Genomic DNA, 19052 nt, shown 5'->3' with positions numbered 1-19052 from the left:
AAGTATAAAATAGAAGACAGAGAAAGAATCGCCCTATCGCGGAAGGAAGACAAAATATTCCAAGTATAAAATACAAGTAAAAAAAGGGATCGCCCGAACAGGGACTCGAACCCTGGACCGTTAGGTTAAAACCCTAACGCTCTACCGACTGAGCTATCCGGGCTCAATCCGTTAGTGCCGACAAAAAGATAAAATATTATAAGTATAAAATAGAAGAAAGAGAAAGAATCGCCCGAACGCGGATGACTGATAAAATATTCCAAGTATAAAATAGAAGTTAAAAAAGGGATCGCCCGAACAGAGACTCGAACCCTGGACCGTTAGGGTAAAAGCCTAACGCTTTACCGACTGAGCTATCCGGGCTCAATCCGTTAGTGCCGATAAACAGATAAAATATTATAAGTATAAAATAGAAGAAAGAGAAAGAATCGCCCGAACGCGGAAGACTGATAAAATATTCCAAGTATAAAATACAAGTAAAAAAAGAGATCGCCCGAACAGGGACTCGAACCCTGGACCGTTAGGTTAAAACCCTAACGCTCTACCGACTGAGCTATCCGGGCTCAATCCGTTAGTGCCGATAAACAGATAAAATATTATAAGTATAAAATAGAAGAAAGAAAGAATCGCCCTATCGCGGAAGGAAGACAAAATATTCCAAGTATAAAATACAAGTAAAAAAAGGGATCGCCCGATCAGGGACTCGAACCCTGGACCGTTAGGTTAAAAGCCTAACGCTCTACCGACTGAGCTATCCGGGCTCAATCCGTTAGTTCCGATAAAAAGATAAAATATTATAAGTATAAAATAGAAGAAAAAGAAAGAATCGCCCGATCGCGGAAGACAGATAGAATTTTCCAAGTATAAAATAGAAGTAAAAAAAGGGATCGTCCGAACAGAGACTCGAACCCTGGACCGTTAGGTTAAAACCTTAACGCTCTACCGACTGAGCTATCCGGGCTCAATCCGTTAGTGCCGATAAACAGATAAAATATTATAAGTATAAAATAGAAGAAAGAGAAAGAATCGCCCGATCGCGGAAGGAAGACAAAATATTCCAAGTATAAAATACAAGTAAAAAAAGAGATCGCCCGAACAGGGACTCGAACCCTGGACCGTTAGGTTAAAAGCCTAACGCTCTACCGACTGAGCTATCCGGGCTCAATCCGTTAGTTCCGATAAACAGATAAAATATTATAAGTATAAAATAGAAGAAAGTGAAAGAATCGCACGATCGCTGAAGACTGATAAAATATTCCAAGTATAAAATACAAGTAAAAAAAGAGATCGCCCGAACTGGGACTCGAACCCTGGACCGTTAGGTTAAAAGCCTAACGCTCTACCGACTGAGCTATCCGGGCTCAAACCGTTAGTGCCGAAAATCAGATAAAATATTATAAGTATAAAATAGAAGAAAGAGAAAGAATCGCCCGATTGCGGAAGACAGACAAAATATTCCAAGTATAAAATACAAGAAAAACAAGGGATCGCCGAACAGGGACTCGAACCCTGGACCGTTAGGGTAAAAGCCTAACGCTCTGCCGACTGAGCTATCCGGGCTCAATCCGTTAGTGCCGATAAACAGATTAAGTATTATAAGTATAAAATAGAAGAAAGAGAAAGAATCGCCCGATCGCGGAAGACAGATAGAATTTTCCAAGTATAAAATAGAAGTAAAAAAAGGGATCGCCCGAACAGGGACTCGAACCCTGGACCGTTAGGTTAAAAGCCTAACGCTCTACCGACTGAGCTATCCGGGCTCAATCCGTTAGTGCCGATAAACAGATAAAATATTATAAGTATAAAATAGAAGAAAGAGAAAGAATCACCCGATCGCGGAAGACGGATCGAATTTTCCAAGTATTAAATAGAAGTAAAATAAGGGATCGCCCGAACAGGGACTCGAACCCTGGACCGTTAGGTTAAAAGCCTAACGCTCTACCTACAGAGCTATCCGGGCTCAATCCGTTAGTTTCGATAAACAGATAAAATATTACAAGTATAAAATAGAAGAAAGAGAAAGAATCACCCGATCGCAGAAGACAGATCGAATTTTCTAAGTATTAAATAGAAGTAAAAAAAGGGATCGCCCGAACAGGCACTCGAACCCTGGACCGTTAGGTTAAAAGCCTAATGCTCTACCGAGTGAGCTATACGGGCTCAATCCGTTAGTGCCGATAAACAGATAAAATATTATAAGTATAAAATAGAAGAAAGAGAAAGAATCACCCGATCGCAGAAGACAGATCGAATTTTCTAAGTATTAAATAGAAGTAAAAAAAGGGATCGCCCGAACAGGCTCTCGAACCCTGGATCGTTAGGTTAAAAGCCTAATGCTCTACCGACTGAGCTATCCGGGCTCTTTCCGTTTGTGCCGATAAACAGATAAAATATTATAAGTATAAAATAGAAGAAAGAATCGCCCGATCGCGGAAGACAGATAGAATTTTCCAAGTATAAAATAGAAGTAAAAAAAGGGATCGCCCGAACAGGGACTCGAACCCTGGACCGTTAGGTTAAAAGCCTAACGCTCTACCGACTGAGCTATCCGGGCTCAAACCGTTAGTGCCGAAAATCAGATAAAATATTATAAGTATAAAATAGAAGAAAGAGAAAGAATCGCCCGATTGCGGAAGACAGATAAAATATTCCAAGTATAAAATACAAGTAAAAAAAGAGATCACCCGAACAGGGACTCGAACCGTGGACCGTTAGGTTAAAACCCTAACGCTCTACCGACTGAGCTATCCGGGCTCAATCCGTTAGTGCCGATAAACAGATAAAATATTATAAGTATAAAATAGAAGACAGAGAAAGAATCGCCCTATCGCGGAAGGAAGACAAAATATTCCAAGTATAAAATACAAGTAAAAAAAGGGATCGCCCGAACAGGGACTCGAACCCTGGACCGTTAGGTTAAAACCCTAACGCTCTACCGACTGAGCTATCCGGGCTCAATCCGTTAGTGCCGACAAAAAGATAAAATATTATAAGTATAAAATAGAAGAAAGAGAAAGAATCGCCCGAACGCGGATGACTGATAAAATATTCCAAGTATAAAATAGAAGTTAAAAAAGGGATCGCCCGAACAGAGACTCGAACCCTGGACCGTTAGGGTAAAAGCCTAACGCTTTACCGACTGAGCTATCCGGGCTCAATCCGTTAGTGCCGATAAACAGATAAAATATTATAAGTATAAAATAGAAGAAAGAGAAAGAATCGCCCGAACGCGGAAGACTGATAAAATATTCCAAGTATAAAATACAAGTAAAAAAAGAGATCGCCCGAACAGGGACTCGAACCCTGGACCGTTAGGTTAAAACCCTAACGCTCTACCGACTGAGCTATCCGGGCTCAATCCGTTAGTGCCGATAAACAGATAAAATATTATAAGTATAAAATAGAAGAAAGAAAGAATCGCCCTATCGCGGAAGGAAGACAAAATATTCCAAGTATAAAATACAAGTAAAAAAAGGGATCGCCCGATCAGGGACTCGAACCCTGGACCGTTAGGTTAAAAGCCTAACGCTCTACCGACTGAGCTATCCGGGCTCAATCCGTTAGTTCCGATAAAAAGATAAAATATTATAAGTATAAAATAGAAGAAAGAGAAAGAATCGCCCGATCGCGGAAGACAGATAGAATTTTCCAAGTATAAAATAGAAGTAAAAAAAGGGATCGTCCGAACAGAGACTCGAACCCTGGACCGTTAGGTTAAAACCTTAACGCTCTACCGACTGAGCTATCCGGGCTCAATCCGTTAGTGCCGATAAACAGATAAAATATTATAAGTATAAAATAGAAGAAAGAGAAAGAATCGCCCGATCGCGGAAGGAAGACAAAATATTCCAAGTATAAAATACAAGTAAAAAAAGAGATCGCCCGAACAGGGACTCGAACCCTGGACCGTTAGGTTAAAAGCCTAACGCTCTACCGACTGAGCTATCCGGGCTCAATCCGTTAGTTCCGATAAACAGATAAAATATTATAAGTATAAAATAGAAGAAAGTGAAAGAATCGCACGATCGCTGAAGACAGATAGAATTTTCCAAGTATAAAATAGAAGTAAAAAAAGGGATCGCCCGTACAGGGACTCGAACTCTGGACCGTTAGGTTAAAAGCCTAACGCTCTACCGACTGAGCTATCCGGGCTCAATCCGTTAGTTCCGATAAAAAGATAAAATATTATAAGTATAAAATAGTAGAAAGAGAAAGAATCGCCCGATCGCGGAAGACAGATAGAATTTTCCAAGTATAAAATAGAAGTAAAAAAAGGGATCGCCCGAACAGGGACTCGAACCCTGGACCGTTAGGGTAAAAGCCTAACGCTTTACCGACTGAGCTATCCGGGCTCAATCCGTTAGTGCCGATAAACAGATAAAATATTATAAGTATAAAATAGAAGAAAGAGAAAGAATCGCCCGAACGCGGAAGACTGATAAAATATTCCAAGTATAAAATACAAGTAAAAAAAGAGATCGCCCGAACTGGGACTCGAACCCTGGACCGTTAGGTTAAAAGCCTAACGCTCTACCGACTGAGCTATCCGGGCTCAAACCGTTAGTGCCGAAAATCAGATAAAATATTATAAGTATAAAATAGAAGAAAGAGAAAGAATCGCCCGATTGCGGAAGACAGATAAAATATTCCAAGTATAAAATACAAGTAAAAAAAGAGATCGCCCGAACAGGGACTCGAACCGTGGACCGTTAGGTTAAAACCCTAACGCTCTACCGACTGAGCTATCCGGGCTCAATCCGTTAGTGCCGATAAACAGTTAAAATATTATAAGTATAAAATAGAAGACAGAGAAAGAATCGCCCGATCGCGGAAGACAGATAGAATTTTCCAAGTATAAAATAGAAGTAAAAAAAGGGATCGCCCGAACAGGGACTCGAACCCTGGACCGTTAGGTTAAAAGCCTAACGCTCTACCGACTGAGCTATCCGGGCTCAAACCGTTAGTGCCGAAAATCAGATAAAATATTATAAGTATAAAATAGAAGAAAGAGAAAGAATCGCCCGATTGCGGAAGACAGATAAAATATTCCAAGTATAAAATACAAGTAAAAAAAGAGATCGCCCGAACAGGGACTCGAACCGTGGACCGTTAGGTTAAAACCCTAACGCTCTACCGACTGAGCTATCCGGGCTCAATCCGTTAGTGCCGATAAACAGATAAAATATTATAAGTATAAAATAGAAGACAGAGAAAGAATCGCCCTATCGCGGAAGGAAGACAAAATATTCCAAGTATAAAATACAAGTAAAAAAAGGGATCGCCCGAACAGGGACTCGAACCCTGGACCGTTAGGTTAAAACCCTAACGCTCTACCGACTGAGCTATCCGGGCTCAATCCGTTAGTGCCGACAAAAAGATAAAATATTATAAGTATAAAATAGAAGAAAGAGAAAGAATCGCCCGAACGCGGATGACTGATAAAATATTCCAAGTATAAAATACAAATAAAAAAAGAGATCTCCCGAACAGGGACTCGAACCCTGGACCGTTAGGTTAAAACCCTAACGCTCTACCGACTGAGCTATCCGGGCTCAATCCGTTAGTGCCGATAAACAGATAAAATATTATAAGTATAAAATAGAAGAAAGAGAAAGAATCGCCCTATCGCGGAAGGAAGACAAAATATTCCAAGTATAAAATACAAGTAAAAAAAGGGATCGCCCGATCAGGGACTCGAACCCTGGACCGTTAGGTTAAAAGCCTAACGCTCTACCGACTGAGCTATCCGGGCTCAATCCGTTAGTTCCGATAAAAAGATAAAATATTATAAGTATAAAATAGAAGAAAGAGAAAGAATCGCCCGATCGCGGAAGGAAGACAAAATATTCCAAGTATAAAATACAAGTAAAAAAAGAGATCGCCCGAACAGGGACTCGAACCCTGGACCGTTAGGTTAAAAGCCTAACGCTCTACCGACTGAGCTATCCGGGCTCAATCCGTTAGTTCCGATAAAAAGATAAAATATTATAAGTATAAAATAGAAGAAAGAGAAAGAATCGCCCTATCGCGGAAGGAAGACAAAATATTCCAAGTATAAAATACAAGTAAAAAAAGAGATCGCCCGAACAGGGACTCGAACCCTGGACCGTTAGGTTAAAAGCCTAACGCTCTACCGACTGAGCTATCCGGGCTCAATCCGTTAGTGCCGATAAACAGATAAAATATTATAAGTATAAAATAGAAGAAAGAGAAAGAATCGCCCGATCGCGCAAGACAGATAGAATTTTCCAAGTAGAAAATACAAATTAAAAAAGCGATCGCCCGAACAGAGACTCGAACCCTGGACCGTTAGGTTAAAAGCCTAACGCTCTACCTGCAGAGCTATCCGGGCTCAAGCCGTTAGTGCCGATAAACAGATAAAATATTATATGTATAAAATAGAAAAAAGAGAAAGAATCACCCGATCGCGGAAGACAGATAAAATATTCCAAGTATAAAATACAAGTAAAAAAAGGGATCGCCCGAACAGGAACTCGAACCCTGGACCGTTAGGTAAAAAGCCTACCGCTCTACCGACTGAGCTATCCGGTCTCAATCCGTTAGTGCCGATAAACAGATAAAATATTATAAGTATAAAATAGAAGAAAGAGAAAGAATCGCCCGATCGCGGAAGACAGACAAAATATTCCAAGTATAAAATACAAGAAAAACAAGGGATCGCCGAACAGGGACTCGAACCCTGGACCGTTAGGGTAAAAGCCTAACGCTCTACCGACTGAGCTATCCGGGCTCAATCCGTTAGTGCCGATAAACAGATAAAATATTATAAGTATAAAATAGAAGAAAGAGAAAGAATCGCCCGATCGCGGAAGACAGATAGAATTTTCCAAGTATAAAATAGAAGTAAAAAAAGGGATCGCCCGAACAGGGACTCGAACCCTGGACCGTTAGGTTAAAAGCCTAACGCTCTACCGACTGAGCTATCCGGGCTCAATCCGTTAGTGCCGATAAACAGATAAAATATTATAAGTATAAAATAGAAGAAAGAGAAAGAATCACCCGATCGCGGAAGACGGATCGAATTTTCCAAGTATTAAATAGAAGTAAAATAAGGGATCGCCCGAACAGGGACTCGAACCCTGGACCGTTAGGTTAAAAGCCTAACGCTCTACCTACAGAGCTATCCGGGCTCAATCCGTTAGTTTCGATAAACAGATAAAATATTATAAGTATAAAATAGAAGAAAGAGAAAGAATCACCCGATCGCAGAAGACAGATCGAATTTTCTAAGTATTAAATAGAAGTAAAAAAAGGGATCGCCCGAACAGGCACTCGAACCCTGGACCGTTAGGTTAAAAGCCTAATGCTCTACCGAGTGAGCTATACGGGCTCAATCCGTTAGTGCCGATAAACAGATAAAATATTATAAGTATAAAATAGAAGAAAGAGAAAGAATCACCCGATCGCAGAAGACAGATCGAATTTTCTAAGTATTAAATAGAAGTAAAAAAAGGGATCGCCCGAACAGGCTCTCGAACCCTGGACCGTTAGGTTAAAAGCCTAATGCTCTACCGACTGAGCTATACGGGCTCAATCCGTTAGTGCCGATAAACAGATAAAGTATTATAAGTATAAAATAGAAGAAAGAGAAAGAATCGCCCGATCGCGGAAGACAGATAGAATTTTCCAAGTATAAAATACAAGTTAAAAAAGGGATCGCCCGAACTGAGACTTGAGCCCTGGACCGATAGGTTAAAAGCCTAACGCTCTACCTACAGAGCTATCCGGGCTAAATCCGTTAGTGCCGATAAACAGATAAAATATTATAAGTATAAAATAGAAGAAAGAGAAAGAATCGCCCGTTCGCGGAAGACAGATAGAATATTCCAAGTATAAATTACAAGTAAAGAAAGAGATCGCCCGAACAGGGACTCGAACCCTGGACCGTTAGGTTAAAAGCCTAACGCTCTACCGACTGAGCTATCCGGGCTCTTTCCGTTTGTGCCGATAAACAGATAAAATATTATAAGTATAAAATAGAAGAAAGAGAAAGAATCGCCCGATCGCGGAAGACAGATAGAATTTTCCAAGTATAAAATAGAAGTAAAAAAAGGGATCGCCCGAACAGGGACTCGAACCCTGGACCGTTAGGTTAAAAGCCTAACGCTCTACCGACTGAGCTATCCGGGCTCAAACCGTTAGTGCCGAAAATCAGATAAAATATTATAAGTATAAAATAGAAGAAAGAGAAAGAATCGCCCGATTGCGGAAGACAGATAAAATATTCCAAGTATAAAATACAAGTAAAAAAAGAGATCACCCGAACAGGGACTCGAACCGTGGACCGTTAGGTTAAAACCCTAACGCTCTACCGACTGAGCTATCCGGGCTCAATCCGTTAGTGCCGATAAACAGATAAAATATTATAAGTATAAAATAGAAGACAGAGAAAGAATCGCCCTATCGCGGAAGGAAGACAAAATATTCCAAGTATAAAATACAAGTAAAAAAAGGGATCGCCCGAACAGGGACTCGAACCCTGGACCGTTAGGTTAAAACCCTAACGCTCTACCGACTGAGCTATCCAGGCTCAATCCGTTAGTGCCGACAAAAAGATAAAATATTATAAGTATAAAATAGAAGAAAGAGAAAGAATCGCCCGAACGCGGATGACTGATAAAATATTCCAAGTATAAAATAGAAGTTAAAAAAGGGATCGCCCGAACAGAGACTCGAACCCTGGACCGTTAGGGTAAAAGCCTAACGCTTTACCGACTGAGCTATCCGGGCTCAATCCGTTAGTGCCGATAAACAGATAAAATATTATAAGTATAAAATAGAAGAAAGAGAAAGAATCGCCCGAACGCGGAAGACTGATAAAATATTCCAAGTATAAAATACAAGTAAAAAAAGAGATCGCCCGAACAGGGACTCGAACCCTGGACCGTTAGGTTAAAACCCTAACGCTCTACCGACTGAGCTATCCGGGCTCAATCCGTTGGTGCCGATAAACAGATAAAATATTATAAGTATAAAATAGAAGAAAGAAAGAATCGCCCTATCGCGGAAGGAAGACAAAATATTCCAAGTATAAAATACAAGTAAAAAAAGGGATCGCCCGATCAGGGACTCGAACCCTGGACCGTTAGGTTAAAAGCCTAACGCTCTACCGACTGAGCTATCCGGGCTCAATCCGTTAGTTCCGATAAAAAGATAAAATATTATAAGTATAAAATAGAAGAAAGAGAAAGAATCGCCCGATCGCGGAAGACAGATAGAATTTTCCAAGTATAAAATAGAAGTAAAAAAAGGGATCGTCCGAACAGAGACTCGAACCCTGGACCGTTAGGTTAAAACCTTAACGCTCTACCGACTGAGCTATCCGGGCTCAATCCGTTAGTGCCGATAAACAGATAAAATATTATAAGTATAAAATAGAAGAAAGAGAAAGAATCGCCCGATCGCGGAAGGAAGACAAAATATTCCAAGTATAAAATACAAGTAAAAAAAGAGATCGCCCGAACAGGGACTCGAACCCTGGACCGTTAGGTTAAAAGCCTAACGCTCTACCGACTGAGCTATCCGGGCTCAATCCGTTAGTTCCGATAAACAGATAAAATATTATAAGTATAAAATAGAAGAAAGTGAAAGAATCGCACGATCGCTGAAGACAGATAGAATTTTCCAAGTATAAAATAGAAGTAAAAAAAGGGATCGCCCGTACAGGGACTCGAACTCTGGACCGTTAGGTTAAAAGCCTAACGCTCTACCGACTGAGCTATCCGGGCTCAATCCGTTAGTTCCGATAAACAGATAAAATATTATAAGTATAAAATAGAAGAAAGAGAAAGAATCGCCCGAACGCGGAAGACTGATAAAATATTCCAAGTATAAAATACAAGTAAAAAAAGAGATCGCCCGAACTGGGACTCGAACCCTGGACCGTTAGGTTAAAAGCCTAACGCTCTACCGACTGAGCTATCCGGGCTCAAACCGTTAGTGCCGAAAATCAGATAAAATATTATAAGTATAAAATAGAAGAAAGAGAAAGAATCGCCCGATTGCGGAAGACAGATAAAATATTCCAAGTATAAAATACAAGTAAAAAAAGAGATCGCCCGAACAGGGACTCGAACCGTGGACCGTTAGGTTAAAACCCTAACGCTCTACCGACTGAGCTATCCGGGCTCAATCCGTTAGTGCCGATAAACAGATAAAATATTATAAGTATAAAATAGAAGAAAGAGAAAGAATCGCCCTATCGCGGAAGGAAGACAAAATATTCCAAGTATAAAATACAAGTAAAAAAAGGGATCGCCCGATCAGGGACTCGAACCCTGGACCGTTAGGTTAAAAGCCTAACGCTCTACCGACTGAGCTATCCGGGCTCAATCCGTTAGTTCCGATAAAAAGATAAAATATTATAAGTATAAAATAGAAGAAAGAGAAAGAATCGCCCGATCGCGGAAGGAAGACAAAATATTCCAAGTATAAAATACAAGTAAAAAAAGAGATCGCCCGAACAGGGACTCGAACCCTGGACCGTTAGGTTAAAAGCCTAACGCTCTACCGACTGAGCTATCCGGGCTCAATCCGTTAGTTCCGATATACAGATAAAATATTATAAGTATAAAATAGAAAAAAGAGAAAGAATCTCCCGATCGCGGAAGACAGAATTTTCCAAGTATTAAATAGAAGTTAAAAAAGGGATCACCCGAACAGGGACTCGAACCCTTGACCGTTAGGTTAAAAGCCTAACGCTCTACCGACTGAGCTATCCGGGCTCAATCCGTTAGGTCCGATAAAAAGATAAAATATTATAAGTATAAAATAGTAGAAAGAGAAAGAATCGCCCGATCGCGGAAGACAGATAGAATTTTCCAAGTATAAAATAGAAGTAAAAAAAGGGATCGCCCGAACAGGGACTCGAACCCTGGACCGTTAGGGTAAAAGCCTAACGCTTTACCGACTGAGCTATCCGGGCTCAATCCGTTAGTGCCGATAAACAGATAAAATATTATAAGTATAAAATAGAAGAAAGAGAAAGAATCGCCCGAACGCGGAAGACTGATAAAATATTCCAAGTATAAAATACAAGTAAAAAAAGAGATCGCCCGAACAGGGACTCGAACCCTGGACCGTTAGGTTAAAAGCCTAACGCTCTACCGACTGAGCTATCCGGGCTCAGTCCGTTAGTGCCGATAAACAGATAAAATATTATAAGTATAAAATAGAAGAAAGAGAAAGAATCGCCCGATCGCGGAAGACAGATAGAATTTTCCAAGTATAAAATACAAGTTAAAAAAGGGATCGCCCGAACAGAGACTCGAACCCTGGACCGTTAGGTTAAAAGCCTAACGCTCTACCTATAGAGCTATCCGGGCTCAATCCGTTAGTGCTGATAAACAGATAAAATATTATAAGTATAAAATAGAAGAAAGAGAAAGAATCGCCCGATCGCGGATGACAGATAAAATATTCCAAGTATAAAATACAAGTAAAAAAAGGGATCGCCCGAACAGGAACTCGAACCCTGGACCGTTAGGTAAAAAGCCTACCGCTCTACCGACTGAGCTATCCGGTCTCAATCCGTTAGTGCCGATAAACAGATAAAATATTATAAGTATAAAATAGAAGAAAGAGAAAGAATCGCCCGATCGCGGAAGACAGACAAAATATTCCAAGTATAAAATACAAGTAAAAAACGCGATCACCCGAACAGGGACTCGAACCCTGGACCGTTAGGTTAAAAGCCTAACGCTCTAACAACTGAGCTATCCGGGATCAATCCGTTAGATCCGATAAACAGATAAAATATTATAAGTATAAAATAGAAGAAAGAGAAAGAATCGCCCGATCGCGGAAGACAGATAGAATTTTCTTAGTATAAAATAGAAGTAAAAAAAGGGGTCGCCCGAACAGGGACTCGAACCCTGGACCGTTAGGTTAAAAGCCTATCGCTCTACCGACTGAGCTATCCGGGCTCAATCCGTTAGTGCCGATAAACAGATAAAATATTATAAGTATAAAATAGAAGAAAGAGAAAGAATCGCCCGATCGCGGAAGACAGATAGAATTTTCCAAGTATAAAATAGAAGTAAAAAAAGGGATCGCCCGAACAGGGACTCGAACCCTGGACCGTTAGGTTAAAAGCCTAACGCTCTACCGACTGAGCTATCCGGGCTCAATCCGTTATTCCGATAAACAGATAAAATATTATAAGTATAAAATAGAAGAAAGAGAAAGAATCGCCCGATCGCGGAAGACAGATAGAATTTTCCAAGTATAAAATAGAAGTAAAAAAAGGGATCGCCCGAACAGGGACTCGAACCCTGGACCGTTAGGTTAAAAGCCTAACGCTCTACCGACTGAGCTATCCGGGCTCAATCCGTTAGTTCCGATAAACAGATAAAATATTATAAGTATGAAATAGAAGAAAGAGAAAGAATCGCCCGATCGCGGAAGACAGATAGAATTTTCCTAGTATAAAATAGAAGTAAAAAAAGGAATCGCCCGAACAGGGACTCGAACCCTGGACCGTTAGGTTAAAAGCCTAACGCTCTACTGACTGAGCTATACGGGCTCAATCCGTTAGTTCCGATAAACAGATAAAATATTATAAGTATAAAATAGAAGAAAGAGAAAGAATCGCCCGATCGCGGAAGACAGATAGAATTTTCTTAGTATAAAATAGAAGTGAAAAAAGGAGTCGCCCGAACAGGGACTCGAACCCTGGACCGTTCGGTTAAAAGCCTATCGCTCTACCGACTGAGCTATCCGGGCTCAATCCGTTAGTGCCGATAAACAGATAAAATATTATAAGTATAAAATAGAAGAAAGAGAAAGAATCGCCCGATCGCGGAAGACAGATAGAATTTTCCAAGTATAAAATAGAAGTATAAAAAGGGATCGCCCGAACAGGGACTCGAACCCTGGACCGTTAGGTTAAAAGCCTAACGCTCGACCGACTGAGCTATCCGGGCTCAATCCGTTAGTTCCAATAAACAGATAAAATATTATAAGTATAAAATAGAAGAAAGAGAAAGAATCGCCCGATCGCGGAAGACAGATAGAATTTTCCAAGTATAAAATACAAGTTAAAAAAGAGATCGCCCGAACAGAGACTCGAACCCTGGACCGTTAGGTTAAAAGCCTAACGCTCTACCTACAGAGCTATCCGGGCTCAATCCGTTAGTGCCGATAAACAGATAAAATATTATAAGTATAAAATAGAAGAAAGAGAACGAATCGCCCGATCGCGGATGACAGATAAAATATTCCAAGTATAAAATACAAGTAAAAAAAGGGATCGCCCGAACAGGGACTCGAACCCTGGACCGTTAGGTTAAAAGCCTAACGCTCTACCGACTGAGCTATCCGGGCTCAATCCGCTAGTGCCGATAAACAGATAAAATATTATATGTATGAAATAGAAGAAAGAGAAAGAATCACCCGATTGCGGAAGACAGATAAAATATTCCAAGTATAAAATACAAGTAAAAAAAGGGATCGCCCGAACAGGAACTCGAACCCTGGACCGTTAGGTAAAAAGCCTACCGCTCTTTCGACTGAGCTATCCGGTCTCAATCCGTTAGTGACGATAAACAGATAAAATATTATAAGTATAAAATAGAAGAAAGAGAAAGAATCGCCCGATCGCGGAAGACAGACAAAATATTCCAAGTATAAAATACAAGTAAAACAAGGGATCGCCCGAACAGGGACTCGAACCCTGGACCGTTAGGTTACAAGCCTATCGCTCTACCGACTGAGCTTTCTGGGCTCATTCCGTTAGTGCCGATAAACAGATAAAATATTATAAGTATAAAATAGAAGAAAGAGAAAGAATCGCCCGATCGCGGAAGACAGATAGAATTTTCCAAGTATAAAATAGAAGTAAAAAAAGGGATCGCCCGAACAGGGACTCGAACCCTGGACCGTTAGGTTAAAAGCCTAACGCTCTACTGACTGAGCTATCCGGGCTCAATCCTTTTGTTCCGATAAAAAGATAAAATATTATAAGTATAAAATAGAAGAAAGAGAAAGAATCGCTAGATCGCGGAAGGCAGATAGAATTTTCCAAGTTTAAAATAGAAGTAAAAAAAGGGATCGCCCGAACAGGGACTCGAACCCTGGACCGTTAGGTTAAAAGCCTAACGCTCTAACGACTGAGCTATCCGGGCTCAATCCGTTAGTAAAGATAAAAAGATAAAATATTATAAGTATAAAATAGAAGAAAGAGAAAGAATCGCCCGATCGCGGAAGACAGATAGAATTTTCCAAGTATAAACAAGAAGTAAAAAAAGGGATCGCCCGAACAGGGACTCGAACCCTGGACCGTTAGGTTAAAAGCCTAACGCTCTACCGACTGAGCTATCCGGGCTCAATCCGTTAGTTCCGATAAACAGATAAAATATTAAAAGTATAAAATAGAAGAAAGAGAAAGAATCGCCCGATCGCGGAAGACAGATAGAATTTTCCAAGTATAAAATAGAAGTAAAAAAATGGATCGCCCGAACAGGGACTCGAACCCTGGACCGTTAGGTTAAAAGCCTACCGCTCTACCGACTGAACTATCCGGGCTCAATCCTTTAGTGCCGATAAACAGATAAAATATTATAAGTATAAAATACAAGAAAGAGAAAGAATCGCCCGATTGCGGAAGACACATAAAATATTCCAAGTATAAAATACAAGTAAAAAAAGAGATCGCCCGAACAGGGACTCGAACCCTGGACCGTTAGTCTAAAAGCCTAATGCTCTACCGACTGAGCTATCCGGGCTCAATCCGTTAGTGCCGATAAACAGATAAAATATTATAAGTATAAAATAGAAGGAAGAGAAAGAATCGCCCGATCGCGGAAGACAGATAGAATTTTCCAAGTATAAAATACAAGTAAAAAAAGGGATCGCCCGAACAGGGACTCGAACCCTGGACCGTTAGGTTAAAAGCCTAACGCTCTACCGACTGAGCTATCCGGGCTCAATCCGCTAGTGCCGATAAACAGATAAAATATTATATGTATGAAATAGAAGAAAGAGAAAGAATCACCCGATTGCGGAAGACAGATAAAATATTCCAAGTATAAAATACAAGTAAAAAAAGGGATCGCCCGAACAGGAACTCGAACCCTGGACCGTTAGGTAAAAAGCCTACCGCTCTTTCGACTGAGCTATCCGGTCTCAATCCGTTAGTGACGATAAACAGATAAAATATTATAAGTATAAAATAGAAGAAAGAGAAAGAATCGCCCGATCGCGGAAGACAGACAAAATATTCCAAGTATAAAATACAAGTAAAACAAGGGATCGCCCGAACAGGGACTCGAACCCTGGACCGTTAGGTTACAAGCCTATCGCTCTACCGACTGAGCTTTCTGGGCTCATTCCGTTAGTGCCGATAAACAGATAAAATATTATAAGTATAAAATAGAAGAAAGAGAAAGAATCGCCCGATCGCGGAAGACAGATAGAATTTTCCAAGTATAAAATAGAAGTAAAAAAAGGGATCGCCCGAACAGGGACTCGAACCCTGGACCGTTAGGTTAAAAGCCTAACGCTCTACTGACTGAGCTATCCGGGCTCAATCCTTTTGTTCCGATAAAAAGATAAAATATTATAAGTATAAAATAGAAGAAAGAGAAAGAATCGCTAGATCGCGGAAGGCAGATAGAATTTTCCAAGTTTAAAATAGAAGTAAAAAAAGGGATCGCCCGAACAGGGACTCGAACCCTGGACCGTTAGGTTAAAAGCCTAACGCTCTAACGACTGAGCTATCCGGGCTCAATCCGTTAGTAAAGATAAAAAGATAAAATATTATAAGTATAAAATAGAAGAAAGAGAAAGAATCGCCCGATCGCGGAAGACAGATAGAATTTTCCAAGTATAAACAAGAAGTAAAAAAAGGGATCGCCCGAACAGGGACTCGAACCCTGGACCGTTAGGTTAAAAGCCTAACGCTCTACCGACTGAGCTATCCGGGCTCAATCCGTTAGTTCCGATAAACAGATAAAATATTAAAAGTATAAAATAGAAGAAAGAGAAAGAATCGCCCGATCGCGGAAGACAGATAGAATTTTCCAAGTATAAAATAGAAGTAAAAAAATGGATCGCCCGAACAGGGACTCGAACCCTGGACCGTTAGGTTAAAAGCCTACCGCTCTACCGACTGAACTATCCGGGCTCAATCCTTTAGTGCCGATAAACAGATAAAATATTATAAGTATAAAATACAAGAAAGAGAAAGAATCGCCCGATTGCGGAAGACACATAAAATATTCCAAGTATAAAATACAAGTAAAAAAAGAGATCGCCCGAACAGGGACTCGAACCCTGGACCGTTAGTCTAAAAGCCTAATGCTCTACCGACTGAGCTATCCGGGCTCAATCCGTTAGTGCCGATAAACAGATAAAATATTATAAGTATAAAATAGAAGGAAGAGAAAGAATCGCCCGATCGCGGAAGACAGATAGAATTTTCCAAGTATAAAATACAAGTTAAAAAAGGGATCGCCCGAACAGAGACTCGATCCCTGGACCGTTAGGCTAAAAGCCTAATGCTCTACCGAAAGAGCTATCCGGGCTCAATCCGTTAGTGCCGATAAATAGATAAAATATTATAAGTATAAAATAGAAGAAAGAGAAAGAATCGCCCGATCGTCGGAGACAGATAAATTATTCCAAGTATAAAATACAAGTAAAAAAAGAGATCGCCCGAACAGGGACTCGAACCCTGGACCGTTAAGTTATAAGCCTAACGCTCTACCGACTGAACTATCCGGGCTCAATCCGTTTGTGCCGATAAACAGATAAAATATTATAAGTATAAAATAGAAGAAAGAGAAAGAATCGCCCGATTGCGGAAGACAGATAAAATATTCCAAGTATAAAATACAAGTAAAAAAAGAGATCGCCCGAACAGGGACTCGAACCCTGGAACGTTAGGTTAAAAGCCTAACACTCTACCGACTGAGCTATCCGGGCTCAATCCGTTAGTGCCGATAAACAGATAAAATATTATAAGTATAAAATAGAAGAAAGAGAAAGAATCGCCCGATCGCGGAAGACAGATAAATTATTCCAAGTATAAAATACAAGTAAAAAAAGGGATCGCCCGATCAGGGACTCGAACCCTGGACCGTTAGGTTAAAAGCCTAACGCTCTACCGACTGAGCTATCCGGGCTCAATCCGTTAGTGCCGATAAACAGATAAAATATTATAAGTATAAAATCGAAGAAAGAGAAAGAATCTCCCGATCGCGGAAGGCAGAAAAAATATTCCAAGTATAAAATACAAGTAAAAAAAGAGATCGCCCGATTAGGGACTCGAACCCTGGACCGTTAAGTTATAAGCCTAACGCTCTACCGACTGAACTATCCGGGCTCAATCCGTTTGTGCCGATAAACAGATAAAATATTATAAGTGTAAAATAGAAGAAAGAGAAAAAATCGCCCGATTGCGGAAGACAGATAAAATATTCCAAGTATAAAATACAAGTAAAAAAAGAGATCGCCCGAACAGGGACTCGAACCCTGGAGCGTTAGGTTAAAAGCCTAACGCTCTACCGACTGAGCTATCCGGGCTCAATCCGTTAGTGCCGATAAATAGATAAAATATTATAAGTATAAAATAGAAGAAAGAGAAAGAATCTCCCGATCATGGAAGGCAGACAAAATATTCCAAGTATAAAATACAAGTAAAAGAAGAGATCGCCCGAACAGGGACTCGAACCCTGGACCGTTAGGTTAAAAGCATAACGCTCTACCGACTGAGCTATCCGGGCTCAATCCGTTAGTACCGATAAACAGATAAAATATTATAAGTATAAAATAGAAGAAAGAGAAAGAATCGCCCGATCGCGGAAGACAGATAGAATTTTCCAAGTATAAAATAGAAGTAAAAAAAGGGATCGCCCGAACAGGGACTCGAACCCTGGACCGTTAGGTTAAAAGCCTAACGCTCTACCGACTGAGCTATCCGGGCTCAATGCGTTAGTTCCGATAAAAAGATAAAATATTAAAAGTATAAAATAGAAGAAAGAGAAAGAATCGCCCGATCGCGGAAGACAGATAGAATTTTCCAAGTATAAAATAAAAGTAAAAAAAGGGATCGCCCGAACAGGGACTCGAACCCTGGACCGTTAGGTTAAAAGCCTAACGCTCTACCGACTGAACTATCCGGGCTCAATCCGTTAGTTCCGATAAACAGATAAAATATTAAAAGTATAAAATAGAAGAAAGAGAAAGAATCGCCCGATCAAGGAAGACAGATAGAATTTTCCAAGTATAAAATAGAAGTAAAAAAATGGATCGCCCGAACAGGGACTCGAACCCTGGACCGTTAGGTTAAAAGCCTAACGCGCTACCGACTGAACTATCCGGGCTCAATCCTTTAGTGCCGATAAACAGATAAAATATTATAAGTATAAAATACAAGAAAGAGAAAGAATCGCCCGATTGCGGAAGACACATAAAATATTCCAAGTATAAAATACAAGTAAAAAAAGAGATCGCCCGAACAGGGACTCGAACCCTGGACCGTTAGGTTAAAAGCCTAACGCTCTACCGACTGATCTATCTGGGCTCAATCCGTTAGTGCCGATAAACAGATAAAATATTATAAGTATAAAATAGAAGGAAGAGAAAGGATCGCCCGATCGCGGAAGACAGATAGAATTTTCCAAGTATAAAATACAAGTTAAAAGAGGGATCGCCCGAACAGAGACTCGATCCCTGGACCGTTAGGCTAAAATTCTAATGCTCTACCGAAAGAGCTATCCGGGCTCAAACCGTTAGTACCGATAAATAGATAAAATATTATAAGTATAAAATAGAAGAAAGAGAAAGAATCTCCCGATCATGGAAGGCAGACAAAATATTCCAAGTATAAAATACAAGTAAAAAAAGAGATCGCCCGAACAGGGACTCGAACCCTGGACCGTTAGGTTAAAAGCATAACGCTCTACCGACTGAGCTATCCGGGCTCAATCCGTTAGTACCGATAAACAGATAAAATATTATAAGTATAAAATAGAAGAAAGAGAAAGAATCTCCCGATCGCGGAAGGCAGATAGAATTTTCCAAGTTTAAAA

The 19052-nt window shown here is 40.3% G+C and overlaps 20 non-coding genes across 20 annotated transcripts; all 20 read right to left on the bottom strand.

Moving 5' to 3' along the window:
• Positions 1 to 1088: 1088 nt before the first annotated feature.
• Positions 1089 to 1161, bottom strand: TRNAK-UUU (transfer RNA lysine (anticodon UUU)). The gene has a single exon. It is a non-coding gene; the product is annotated as a tRNA-Lys (tRNA).
• Positions 1162 to 1687: 526 nt separating this feature from the next.
• TRNAK-UUU (transfer RNA lysine (anticodon UUU)) lies at positions 1688 to 1760 on the bottom strand. Its single transcript has one exon. It is a non-coding gene; the product is annotated as a tRNA-Lys (tRNA).
• A 721-nt stretch (positions 1761 to 2481) lies between these two features.
• Positions 2482 to 2554, bottom strand: TRNAK-UUU (transfer RNA lysine (anticodon UUU)). The gene has a single exon. It is a non-coding gene; the product is annotated as a tRNA-Lys (tRNA).
• A 1325-nt stretch (positions 2555 to 3879) lies between these two features.
• On the bottom strand, positions 3880 to 3952 carry TRNAK-UUU (transfer RNA lysine (anticodon UUU)). The gene has a single exon. It is a non-coding gene; the product is annotated as a tRNA-Lys (tRNA).
• Positions 3953 to 4879: 927 nt separating this feature from the next.
• On the bottom strand, positions 4880 to 4952 carry TRNAK-UUU (transfer RNA lysine (anticodon UUU)). The gene has a single exon. It is a non-coding gene; the product is annotated as a tRNA-Lys (tRNA).
• A 927-nt stretch (positions 4953 to 5879) lies between these two features.
• TRNAK-UUU (transfer RNA lysine (anticodon UUU)) lies at positions 5880 to 5952 on the bottom strand. Its single transcript has one exon. It is a non-coding gene; the product is annotated as a tRNA-Lys (tRNA).
• A 127-nt stretch (positions 5953 to 6079) lies between these two features.
• On the bottom strand, positions 6080 to 6152 carry TRNAK-UUU (transfer RNA lysine (anticodon UUU)). The gene has a single exon. It is a non-coding gene; the product is annotated as a tRNA-Lys (tRNA).
• Positions 6153 to 6878: 726 nt separating this feature from the next.
• Positions 6879 to 6951, bottom strand: TRNAK-UUU (transfer RNA lysine (anticodon UUU)). Its single transcript has one exon. It is a non-coding gene; the product is annotated as a tRNA-Lys (tRNA).
• Positions 6952 to 7878: 927 nt separating this feature from the next.
• On the bottom strand, positions 7879 to 7951 carry TRNAK-UUU (transfer RNA lysine (anticodon UUU)). Its single transcript has one exon. It is a non-coding gene; the product is annotated as a tRNA-Lys (tRNA).
• Positions 7952 to 8078: 127 nt separating this feature from the next.
• On the bottom strand, positions 8079 to 8151 carry TRNAK-UUU (transfer RNA lysine (anticodon UUU)). The gene has a single exon. It is a non-coding gene; the product is annotated as a tRNA-Lys (tRNA).
• A 1325-nt stretch (positions 8152 to 9476) lies between these two features.
• Positions 9477 to 9549, bottom strand: TRNAK-UUU (transfer RNA lysine (anticodon UUU)). The gene has a single exon. It is a non-coding gene; the product is annotated as a tRNA-Lys (tRNA).
• A 927-nt stretch (positions 9550 to 10476) lies between these two features.
• On the bottom strand, positions 10477 to 10549 carry TRNAK-UUU (transfer RNA lysine (anticodon UUU)). Its single transcript has one exon. It is a non-coding gene; the product is annotated as a tRNA-Lys (tRNA).
• Positions 10550 to 11072: 523 nt separating this feature from the next.
• Positions 11073 to 11145, bottom strand: TRNAK-UUU (transfer RNA lysine (anticodon UUU)). The gene has a single exon. It is a non-coding gene; the product is annotated as a tRNA-Lys (tRNA).
• A 927-nt stretch (positions 11146 to 12072) lies between these two features.
• On the bottom strand, positions 12073 to 12145 carry TRNAK-UUU (transfer RNA lysine (anticodon UUU)). The gene has a single exon. It is a non-coding gene; the product is annotated as a tRNA-Lys (tRNA).
• A 126-nt stretch (positions 12146 to 12271) lies between these two features.
• Positions 12272 to 12344, bottom strand: TRNAK-UUU (transfer RNA lysine (anticodon UUU)). The gene has a single exon. It is a non-coding gene; the product is annotated as a tRNA-Lys (tRNA).
• A 927-nt stretch (positions 12345 to 13271) lies between these two features.
• Positions 13272 to 13344, bottom strand: TRNAK-UUU (transfer RNA lysine (anticodon UUU)). The gene has a single exon. It is a non-coding gene; the product is annotated as a tRNA-Lys (tRNA).
• A 327-nt stretch (positions 13345 to 13671) lies between these two features.
• TRNAT-UGU (transfer RNA threonine (anticodon UGU)) lies at positions 13672 to 13744 on the bottom strand. Its single transcript has one exon. It is a non-coding gene; the product is annotated as a tRNA-Thr (tRNA).
• Positions 13745 to 14271: 527 nt separating this feature from the next.
• On the bottom strand, positions 14272 to 14344 carry TRNAK-UUU (transfer RNA lysine (anticodon UUU)). The gene has a single exon. It is a non-coding gene; the product is annotated as a tRNA-Lys (tRNA).
• Positions 14345 to 15271: 927 nt separating this feature from the next.
• On the bottom strand, positions 15272 to 15344 carry TRNAT-UGU (transfer RNA threonine (anticodon UGU)). Its single transcript has one exon. It is a non-coding gene; the product is annotated as a tRNA-Thr (tRNA).
• A 1327-nt stretch (positions 15345 to 16671) lies between these two features.
• TRNAI-UAU (transfer RNA isoleucine (anticodon UAU)) lies at positions 16672 to 16744 on the bottom strand. The gene has a single exon. It is a non-coding gene; the product is annotated as a tRNA-Ile (tRNA).
• Between the last annotated feature and the right edge of the window lie 2308 nt (positions 16745 to 19052).

Source organism: Parasteatoda tepidariorum, chromosome 2 (genome assembly GCF_982258835.1).
Source record: "Parasteatoda tepidariorum strain Cologne lab strain chromosome 2, Ptep-v5.0, whole genome shotgun sequence".
Lineage (NCBI taxonomy): Eukaryota > Metazoa > Arthropoda > Arachnida > Araneae > Theridiidae > Parasteatoda > Parasteatoda tepidariorum.
The sequence above is the reverse complement of the archived record's forward strand: the minus strand, read 5'-3'. Positions and strand labels throughout refer to the sequence as shown.